Raw genomic sequence first — 9631 nt, forward strand, 5'->3', positions numbered from 1 at the left:
AGAGTCCTTTCTGTTTCCTGGCAGTATCACCTAAGAATTCAGCTTCAGCATTACTACACTTTTGAATGTTAGGAACCTGTAAACACTGTTATGAAAATGATCCCTACTCATCCTGTATATGAGAATGAACACAGCTAGCACAGACCAAGCACTTTGCAGTGATTGTAAGGCTACTGGTAGAACCACATTTGTTCTGGGAAGCAGCCCATTGCAGTACTGAGAGGGGGTTGAGAGTGGGAACATATCCTGTACCCTGGAGCATCTGGCTGATATGGGATTAGAGCCTCACGCTGTACGTGTGGCAGTGATTAACGATGTCATAAAGGCTGCGCATAATTCTGCCTGGTTGGCTTTCAACAGTACGGCACCCACGGAAACACCCCCACTCCCACCCCACACTACCCCCCGCCAACCCAAGGTGCAAACACTTGGTCAGAGCCTGCAGTGGCAGGCACAGAGGAGCTACCAACGTTCTTTGACTTCCTTATCTGATACCACAGAGGCGTCTTTTTAACCGGTATGCATATTTAAAGCTGCTGCCTGTCTTACCTCTGTGTTAGCACTGCACTGACACTGTTAGTAAGTGAACTGCAAAGTGACTGTGGCACAAATGGCCCTGATAAGGAATTACAATCAGTGAAGTATTCCTTTGATAATGACCACCCTGACTGAGCTCCAAGTAGCAAGCTCTCCAGATGAGCTTCACCAACACTGTGGTATTTTTCCCATTCTTCACTGAGGGAGGGGCAGTTAAAGGCCTTCATCAAGCCTTCATCACCCTACTGAATTTTCACTTTTGGCCAGCAGAATGGTGCATAATAGTAGAGAGGGCCGGCACTGGCTAGAAGATGGGGCTCTTAACACAGTATCTTTTAGAGGAAAAAGACTGTGACCCAGACTTTACTGAATTTCTTATTAATTCAGTGTCAGAGTTAATATTCATCTCCGAAGCCCGGCATGGACAAAGAATGCAAATGACTCTCACGCGTGTCAGCTTTGACCATTCTCTCTCTCTCTCTCTCTCTCTCTCTCTCTCTCTCTCTCTCTCTCTCTCTCTCTCTCTCTCTCTCTCCTATCTCACTCTCCCACTCTCTCCCCCTCACTATCTCCCACTCCCTCGCTTTTTCTGACTCTCTCTAGTCATAATGTCTAAAAGAACATAATGTAAAAGAACATGATATTAGTCAGTAAAATATTTAGTCATATTTCTCCTCATTCATTGGCTACTATGACCAATGTTAGGTTATTAATCTGTCTGTTTAAATAGAGATTATGAGAGAGAAAATGGCAAGAACATTTGTATGTATTGTTTATTATGGGAGATTGTTATTTTCTGTCAGGATATATCACATCACAGACAACAGCAAAATATTAAGGATGCAGCTGTGAACACGCACACATGCACACACACACACACACACACACACACACACACGCACACATGCACACACACACACACACACACACACACATCTACATCTATCTATCTATCTATCTATCTATCTATCTATCTATCTATCTATCTATCTATCTATCTATCTATATTCAAGTACATATTTCCATCATTTTCACTCCAAACTACTTCAGCCAACACACAGTACAGCTCTGAACCAAACTGTATGTTTAGGGGAAAACAAACACAAAAGTAACACACACCACATGGAACAAAAGAGCCCACCCTCAGGAAGAGCCCTGCAGTCTGTCATGTTCCCGCAGCGTCAGCTGGCCAGCAGAGGGGAGCCCCGCAAGCTGGAGGCCCCGTGTGTGTCAGGCTCACATGGGGACAGAAGCGCTGTGCCCCGCCCTTGTGCCCGCACCCATGCTGGTACAGACAATCCGGAAGCGGTTCTTTTGTTCTTGCTAAATTGCCTCCAGGAAGGAGGCCTGGGATACCTGTGAGGACAAAGGGAGGAGCATGTGCTAGCGGAGAGAACCGGGATGCGGGCTGCTCTGGATCTGCACTCCTGAAAGAAAAGAAAAGTGTGACAGACGTCTCCCGGGTGCTTCCCACATCTAAGGCCAGAGGTTGCGTGCATGGTTTGGTGGCTACGGTGACAGTAGCAGTTGGCTTGGTAATGAATCCATGAACCTCTCTGACCGGTGTACATGTTTGTGCCTTGCACACCATTACATTGTTTAGTCTCTGAGGCAAAACACCTGCTCCTACATCTGCATTTTTGCCCTAAGATGCTTAGTGCATGCAGGCTCATGATCTCTAGTGAACTCCTGCTTCTGCAGCTGCTTCCTACCGGGGTGTGGCTGGCCAAACCCACCCCACCTGATCCAACTAATTGGTGCATTTGCAAAACTTAATTTGAACAGGTGTGTCAGAAGTGGGCCACAACTGAGCTCTGCAGGTACGCACCTCACAACAAGCATGGCTTCATTACGTCAACAGCACAGACATTGACCGTTCCAGATAAACAAATTGCTTCTTTCCCTAGGAAGTGTCTAGGTGTGTTTTCTAGCCAGTTTTGATGACAAAACGCCTAACACCGTCTTGCCCGGGCCTAATGGGTGGTTGGCCTGCCCTCCCGGGAGGGTGCGAGATCCATCCTCTCACATTGGCTCCTGCCAAACCCCTGGAGTACAATCAATATACAGGCGGCGAGAGAGGAGCGAGACTAGACTACAGTGGGGTGTAAGGGAGGATGGTAAAGACAGAGAGATGCAGGTAGAGAGTGAGAGAGCAAAAGAGAGAAGAAAAAAGGGCAGACGAAAGGAAAAAAGGAAGGAAAAGTGTATTCCCTGGCCAGGTAACTGAGAGTCTTGACTTGACAACTGCCCAGACCCCCGAAGGAACACTGACTACATGAAAACAGAGCAAGACTGCTGTCTCGCGACTGGCCTTGGACAGCTGACTGGCGTGAGAGGGTCCTGTGCTGGCCAGATCGGGCTTGTTTTGACTCCAGCCCCCGAGATCTGTAGTCGGTCATAAGAACACCACACTGTCCTGACATCAAAAGCACACCACGCTTTCGGTCTTGGATGCCTGTGTAATCATTATTTGGTTTCTGGATTGTCGTTTAACGTCTAAATATATGCAGATATGCCTTATGGAGGCTGGATATAGCCTCACTCAGTTGCAGCAGCGAGAGACGCCTGAAACTGCAGTTCATTCTGGACCGTATGTAAGGAGAGCAGAGGCGAGGAAAGAATTTTTCTGACAGGCAGACACGACAGGTGGGGATGTGGAGGTGAATGCACAACTTCTGTTCCAAGCCTTTTCAAGGTTTTCCTCTAGTTTTTTCCCCCTCTAGGTTGGCAGTTCGTAGACCCTATGGAGGACATTGTTGTATATCCAGAGAGACCGACTGAAGGGTTATTTCAATTATTTCAGCCAAAAATGGTTGTATTTGCTTAATATTTTGCCATGCGATGAGGAAGGCCCACTTACATTGAACCGAAGTTCAGAAGCTAACAGCATTTGGCATTCGGTGGCACGTATTATGCCGACAGCTGTGTTTCCAGGAGGGACTAATGAGAAGCCTTTCTGATTACGCAGGAGATGCCTAGGAGCGCTTAGGCATGCTCTGAGTCTCTCCAAGGCGCTCCTGTGTGCCTCAATCACAGCGGGGGCACCGTGGCACTCCTGACCCCAATTTCGTCTCCTCGGCGCGGAGTTCTTTGACGGTGGCTCTTGGCAGTTCGTACCGTATAAGTCCCACTCCTTCGGCCAGCTTGGCAGAGCTGCATCATGCGGGGCGGCCTCGTGCAGTCAGGGAGGGAGGGAGACAGAAGGGCAGAAGCAGGCACTAGATGAGAGTAAACCACACGACTTCTGCGCATATCCATTCCAAAGGTGCCGCTCGTCATGGCTACCCCAACTTTTTGCAGAGCAGGAAGACGAGGCCTCCATCACCCGTGCCTCAGCCTCTCCTCAACCTGCTGGATGGCACCCCCAGCCTCCTCAGCCCCTTGGTAGACTCAGGGCTTCCTAGAGTTTACCCTGCTCAAACACACCTGCTTTGAACCATCTGTTCATTTGCAAGAGACCAATCAGGTACGCTGGAGCACAGAAGTTATTTTCTATTAGGAATAATAATAATAATAATAATAATAATAAAAAAAACATGTAGTTCCCCCAGGGCACAGATTTAAAGCTTGACTCCCTGACACTCTAGCTTGGAGTAACAAAAAGTAAAAAATACCAGAGGTTGATTCCTACAAGAACACAGGAGTATCTTCATCAGAGCACCTCTGCGGCTATGGCATCCTTACGTAGATGTAGCTGTATTCATAAACAGCAGGCTGACTTTAGGGGTTGCGCAAGTGCGAGTAGCCTAGCCTGAAGGAGAGGGTCACCACGATGTCGTCACCTTTATTTAGGTGCTCCAGTACTTCTCTCTTTGCTCATGTCATGATCTGGGTCCACCTTTGTCTGCCCAGTTCATGTAAACGTGCATCTTCTTTCTTGGTACTGTGCTCGCATTCAAATGAAAAAAAAAGACTGAAACAAATAAATACTGCATGCTTACTCACACTCCCCTTTGATGTGATTCAATCAGACACTGTATTAATATTCAAACTGCATGTTAAATATGACCCAATTTCTCTGAAAGACCGTCTTAGCATAAAAAAACGAGCTTCTTTCAGATGTTGGACTAGAATACACAACGCTTGACCTCGCTCTAAAGAAGAATGCCGCTTTATCGAAAAAGTGTCTTATTTGGCAAGCATCTGCTTAGTGTATCTGATCACTGATAAAAGTTCTGGCTTCCTGGTAGGCCTTGCTCAGATGTGTCTGTTACTTGTCTGTTCCTATGTAAAGGCTGTATATGCCAAGGCAGCGTTAGCAGGTAGGAACTGATTTCTGGCCGTTTCAGATCTCCAGATAGAATACATTGTAGTCCACAACTGGACAGCGAATCTCACCATTCCTATTTCTCCAGCAAAATAAATCACTAGACCATGGGTACTGGATCCTGGATACTGGACCAAGGGTACTGGATCCTAGGTACTGGATACTGGGTACTGGATCCTAGGTACTGGATCCTGGGTACTGGCTCCTGTGACAGTATGTCAGGCCTGTAATGCAGCTATTTGCAGATCCTGTTGTGGGACCTTTTTGCTACACTTGCTTTCATCGAGTGAGATCACTGGACCTCTGTTTGGGCTGACTGACTTTGCCAGAGAAGAACAATCCCCACTGTGGTCTTAAAAAACTCTATAGTTACTACAAGTTGAGGCACCATCTACTGACCTTCAAGACACTTTTAAAATAATTTGATAATTTATCGTAACCCTATCATTTTGAGTGAACTCAAATCAGAAATAAATACAATGTAAACACAGATTATAATGTAATCTGAACAGCATTTGTGAGACTAAGTTATTTTGACAAAAGAGGAAAAGTCATGTTAACAAAAGGTCTTAATTGTTTTTCATGGCGCAGCTGGATCAGAGCAGATAGGAGTCGTCTGTACACTTGAGAATTCCCCTCACTGCCGCAGTCGGCAGGCGCATCATCGATACAGACGTGTGACCTACTTCCATAGGCTGCAGTATGTGCCTGTGGCGGCATGCTTCACAGACGAGCAGGCACGCTTTGGATTGGGAGCAGTTCCCTTTTTTTTTCTTTTTTTTTTAAACCTCTCAACGTTCCTCTTTTCATCACTGTGCTACAAGGTAATCCTCATTTCTCTCTTCTATGCAGAAGACTTTGTCTGCAAAATCCACAGGCTTCTTTTTGGTACCTTTTAGAGGTTCGCCAGTGGGTCAGGCCCTCTGAGGTTACTTTGGTGCACTCCATGGTAGTCTTTTCACACATCTATGGCTAGCAATCGCTTTAGCGGTTTTTCTTCACAATTAAAAATGTTCTCTGGTCATCTACCACTGTGGTCTTCTCTGGTCTGCAACCTTTCTTGTGCATGAACTAATGAGGCGACAGCCCACAGAGACGCAACTGGGCAGCCAATTGTCTGATTACTTATGGCCCTGTAAAATGGGAGAACTACGTATAAAAAGGATTGCAATTCCTGCATGGTTCACCTGATATGGACATACATGCACTCAGATTAAAGCTGGCAGACTGCCCTTTACATTTGTAGTCAAGGTTTCATTTGAAATCCAATGTGTCGGAACACTGAGCCAAAACTACAAATTGCAGCAGGGCCCAAACCTTTACGGACCACCTGTTAATGGGATAATCCCTAATGCTACACATTAACTTAAACATATGCAGCCTTTGTCCTTTCAGCGTATAGTTCTCATGAGACCCACACGGGGGAATTATATGTCCAAGGATAAAAAGATATTTTTTCTGTTTTTTTAAATTTGAATATTGTCTCAATCATGTCCGATTATTCTGCCTGGAATAAGATCCGCGAATTACGACGCGGTTTCATTTGAATTTCTGTAGTTGAACGCTTCACTGCCATAAAATATGTCAGCACAGACCTTAAAATAGAGTACAAAAGCATTGTGTGAGTCAGATTGTACTTGGAGGCCCTCAGAGGAGACAGCAGGTAGGTGAAACGTTGCAATTATCGCCCGAAGGCTCATTCAAAAACACAGTTTATTTTTCCATTAGAACAGCAAGTCACAGTGGGGTCACAGCGACCCTCTACAGAGAACGTGCTGATTTATTCACATTCACACATAATATATATGCACATGCACGCATGCTAGCACACACACAAACACACCCATACACATCATACGTGCATGCTAAATATAAACATTTCACAAAAGTAAGTTTACAGTAATGTAGATGTAAAAGGGTTTGATGGATGGATGGATGGATGGAGACCATTAAGAACTATATATGGGTGGACAAATGCATTGATTATTGGATGTTCAAATGTAGATAAATATTGAAACTTTAAGCAAGGCGATAGCCTTACATGGGACCTTTATCCTTTCTCTTTAAAACATTTTTGTTCTTTAAAAACTTTATATATCTGATGTATGAGTGTGTATGGGTGAAAGGGTGAATGGATAGATGGACTAATTAGTATATGTTTAGAATGTGGACAGTACTATACTGAAATTTTAATATTTATACAGGAAATAATTTGTGATGTTTATTGGTTTTGAGTCAGTTTGCATAAAGTTACTTAATAGTTTGTTCACTATAAACAGGACCCCTGTGTTAAAATGAAACAGTAGTCAATAAAGCGAAACAAGCAAGGACGAGAGCGGGGAGGATTCTCTTTGCTTGGTTCAAGAGAGACATCAGCTCGACAAAAATACATAATTGTTATATAATTACTTCCAAATGATGAAAGCTGAGAACTTCTCGTCACAGTTTTGATACAGTGTTAATTTACTGACCGCCTCCAGCCGCTTTCCCCTGTTGTTCCGTGTTGAGCGCAGTGCTCGAAGACGCCTGCAGAGGGGGAAAGTGAGTCTACTGCAGCTTCTGGCGGGATGTTTTGCTACAGCAATCGTTTTTTTTTTTTTTTGGTTTTTTTTTTGGACTTCCCTCTAAGCAAAAGGTTTGTGTGGATTTGTGTCATGGCATGTGGCATTCCAAATCAATTCCATACTAGAAAAATCCCTTTCTGAAAGTTATGATTGCTCTTTTGTTGTAAGGCAGACGTGTGTAATCACCGGGAAAGTGAACCCACTAAGACGACACTCGCAGGACGGGAGGCGGCACAAGGCCAATCTTCAGAAGTTTACTTTTAAGTCAGCCGATATTTTGCACATTGGTCACATTGGATCTTGCACCGGGCATGCAGTGGCAACGTACGAGAAAAGTTAAATAAAGTGAATGTGGCCTCACCGATCCGTGCGGACGGGAAGGAGAGGGACCAGCTGCGCTCGCGGAGTATCTCCTGCAGCGTCTAGTCCAATGTTGAAGTTATGAAGGGATGGGCATATGGACGAGCGCGATTATACGTATGAGAGAGAGAGAGAGAGAGAGAGAGAGAGAGAGAGAGAGAGAGAGAGAGAGAGAGAGAGAGAGAGAGAGAGAGAGAGAGAGAGAGAGAGAGAGAGAGAGAGAGAGAGAGAGAGAGAGAGAGAGAGAGAGAGACAGACAGTTCATACCAAAGGAGACAGGGACATCAGAGCTGTCTGAAGTTGTTCAGCCGCTCAGAGTTGAGAGACAGCTTTTGGACCGTAATTCATCAGTGAATTTGCTGCAAGCCCCAAGTGACAAAACGTATGGGTGTGTGTTTCAATACCAATCTCTACTCAACCAGAATCACTACTTTGTCAATGAGACTACAAGCACTTCACTTAATCACTAATTAATTCTTTGCTGCTTGCCAGATCATCAAGGGGAAAGACAGTGTGTGAGCCTGCACAACATGAGAATTTATTTTTTTTAATGCCATACATCCTTTGAGAGTATTGTGTACCTTTGTTAAAAGTGCCATTATTAGACAGAATTTTTGAAATTTTTGGCCTTAAGCAAAAAAACAAAAACAAAAAAACCTGGAACCCGAGTGTTCGGTGCGACAGCTGTATTTATAACTTATACTTTACCCCCCTCTTGTGATAAGAAAAAGAACTGCAAGGCTGGCATGATTAACTTAAAATATGTCCCTTCGCAGTGCACAGGACAGTAAGACATGTTCCAAGACACATATTACTTCTAGTCATTTATGTTGTCCTGAGGGGATATTTTCTAGTGACACACATTTACAGTCTAGGTCCAAGATTAATCACTTTTAATTAATTGCAAATTAATTCATCGTTGCAAATTTTTTGAGATCCAGTCCAGCAAGGGGGGGGGGGGGTGTCATAGCCAACTCCCCATACAGTAGGTCGGTAATGACAGAGCCACTCATCAAGGAGATAAAACCACCCAAGCTTTACTTAATGTCCTTGAAGACTCCTAATACCTCTTTAAAGACCAGCACCACAGTGTTGTCCTAGTCCAGCGTTGGTGGATATAATGAGGAATGAGAAAAACTGAGAAATAAAGCCCCTTAGTATGAAAGTGCTGAGATACTGCCTCAGATCAGCATGTGTTTTGACCACCATGTGGCCGTTCTCAACTAGACACTGCGCACTGAGGATTTGGTGAATCACAGCTAATGGTGTGATCATTACATGATATTTAGTACAATGAGATTACATTACATTGTCGTGAGGTTAATAAACTTTATGAATATGAATACTTTATGAATAACCATTAGATGTTACAAAGAGTAGTTCCTGTAGGACTGACGTAATGGAGATAATCTGGCACTGCTGGGTCAGACGACGCTGGTGAGGTAGCGCGCATGCCACAATTACTGCAATGCAACACGGGCCTCACTGGTTCTCATCAGAGCTCTCAGCCTCCTCGTTACACCAGAGTCCAGACGCGGGTAATAATTTGTCCTGCTTGGTCAGTACCAGCATCTGAACTCAGCAAGAGTAGGAAGGGTCTCAGAGCAGCTCAGGGGTTAAGTGCCTTGCACAACAACAATGGGCCTTGTTATTTTAAGCCCTTATTTTTTATGTGGTCTTTCCAAGGCTGCTGTGCAGGGGCCGAGCCCTGGGGAGAAATGGGGGTTTCACATTGCAGCCCTCTCTGAGCCATTTGGGGGTTTAATGCCTCAGAGAAGGACCCTTGAACCTATCAAGTCCCTGAGCCCCAGGTCATCAACCCAACTGCCCATTAGGACATGGAACCAGGGACCCTCTAGATCTATCAGGTTTCGATTTGTGGTGTGAAGCTCTAACCTGCTAA

Source organism: Electrophorus electricus, chromosome 2 (genome assembly GCF_041902795.1).
Source record: "Electrophorus electricus isolate QZ-2024a chromosome 2, ASM4190279v1, whole genome shotgun sequence".
Classification (NCBI taxonomy): Eukaryota; Metazoa; Chordata; class Actinopteri; order Gymnotiformes; family Gymnotidae; genus Electrophorus; species Electrophorus electricus.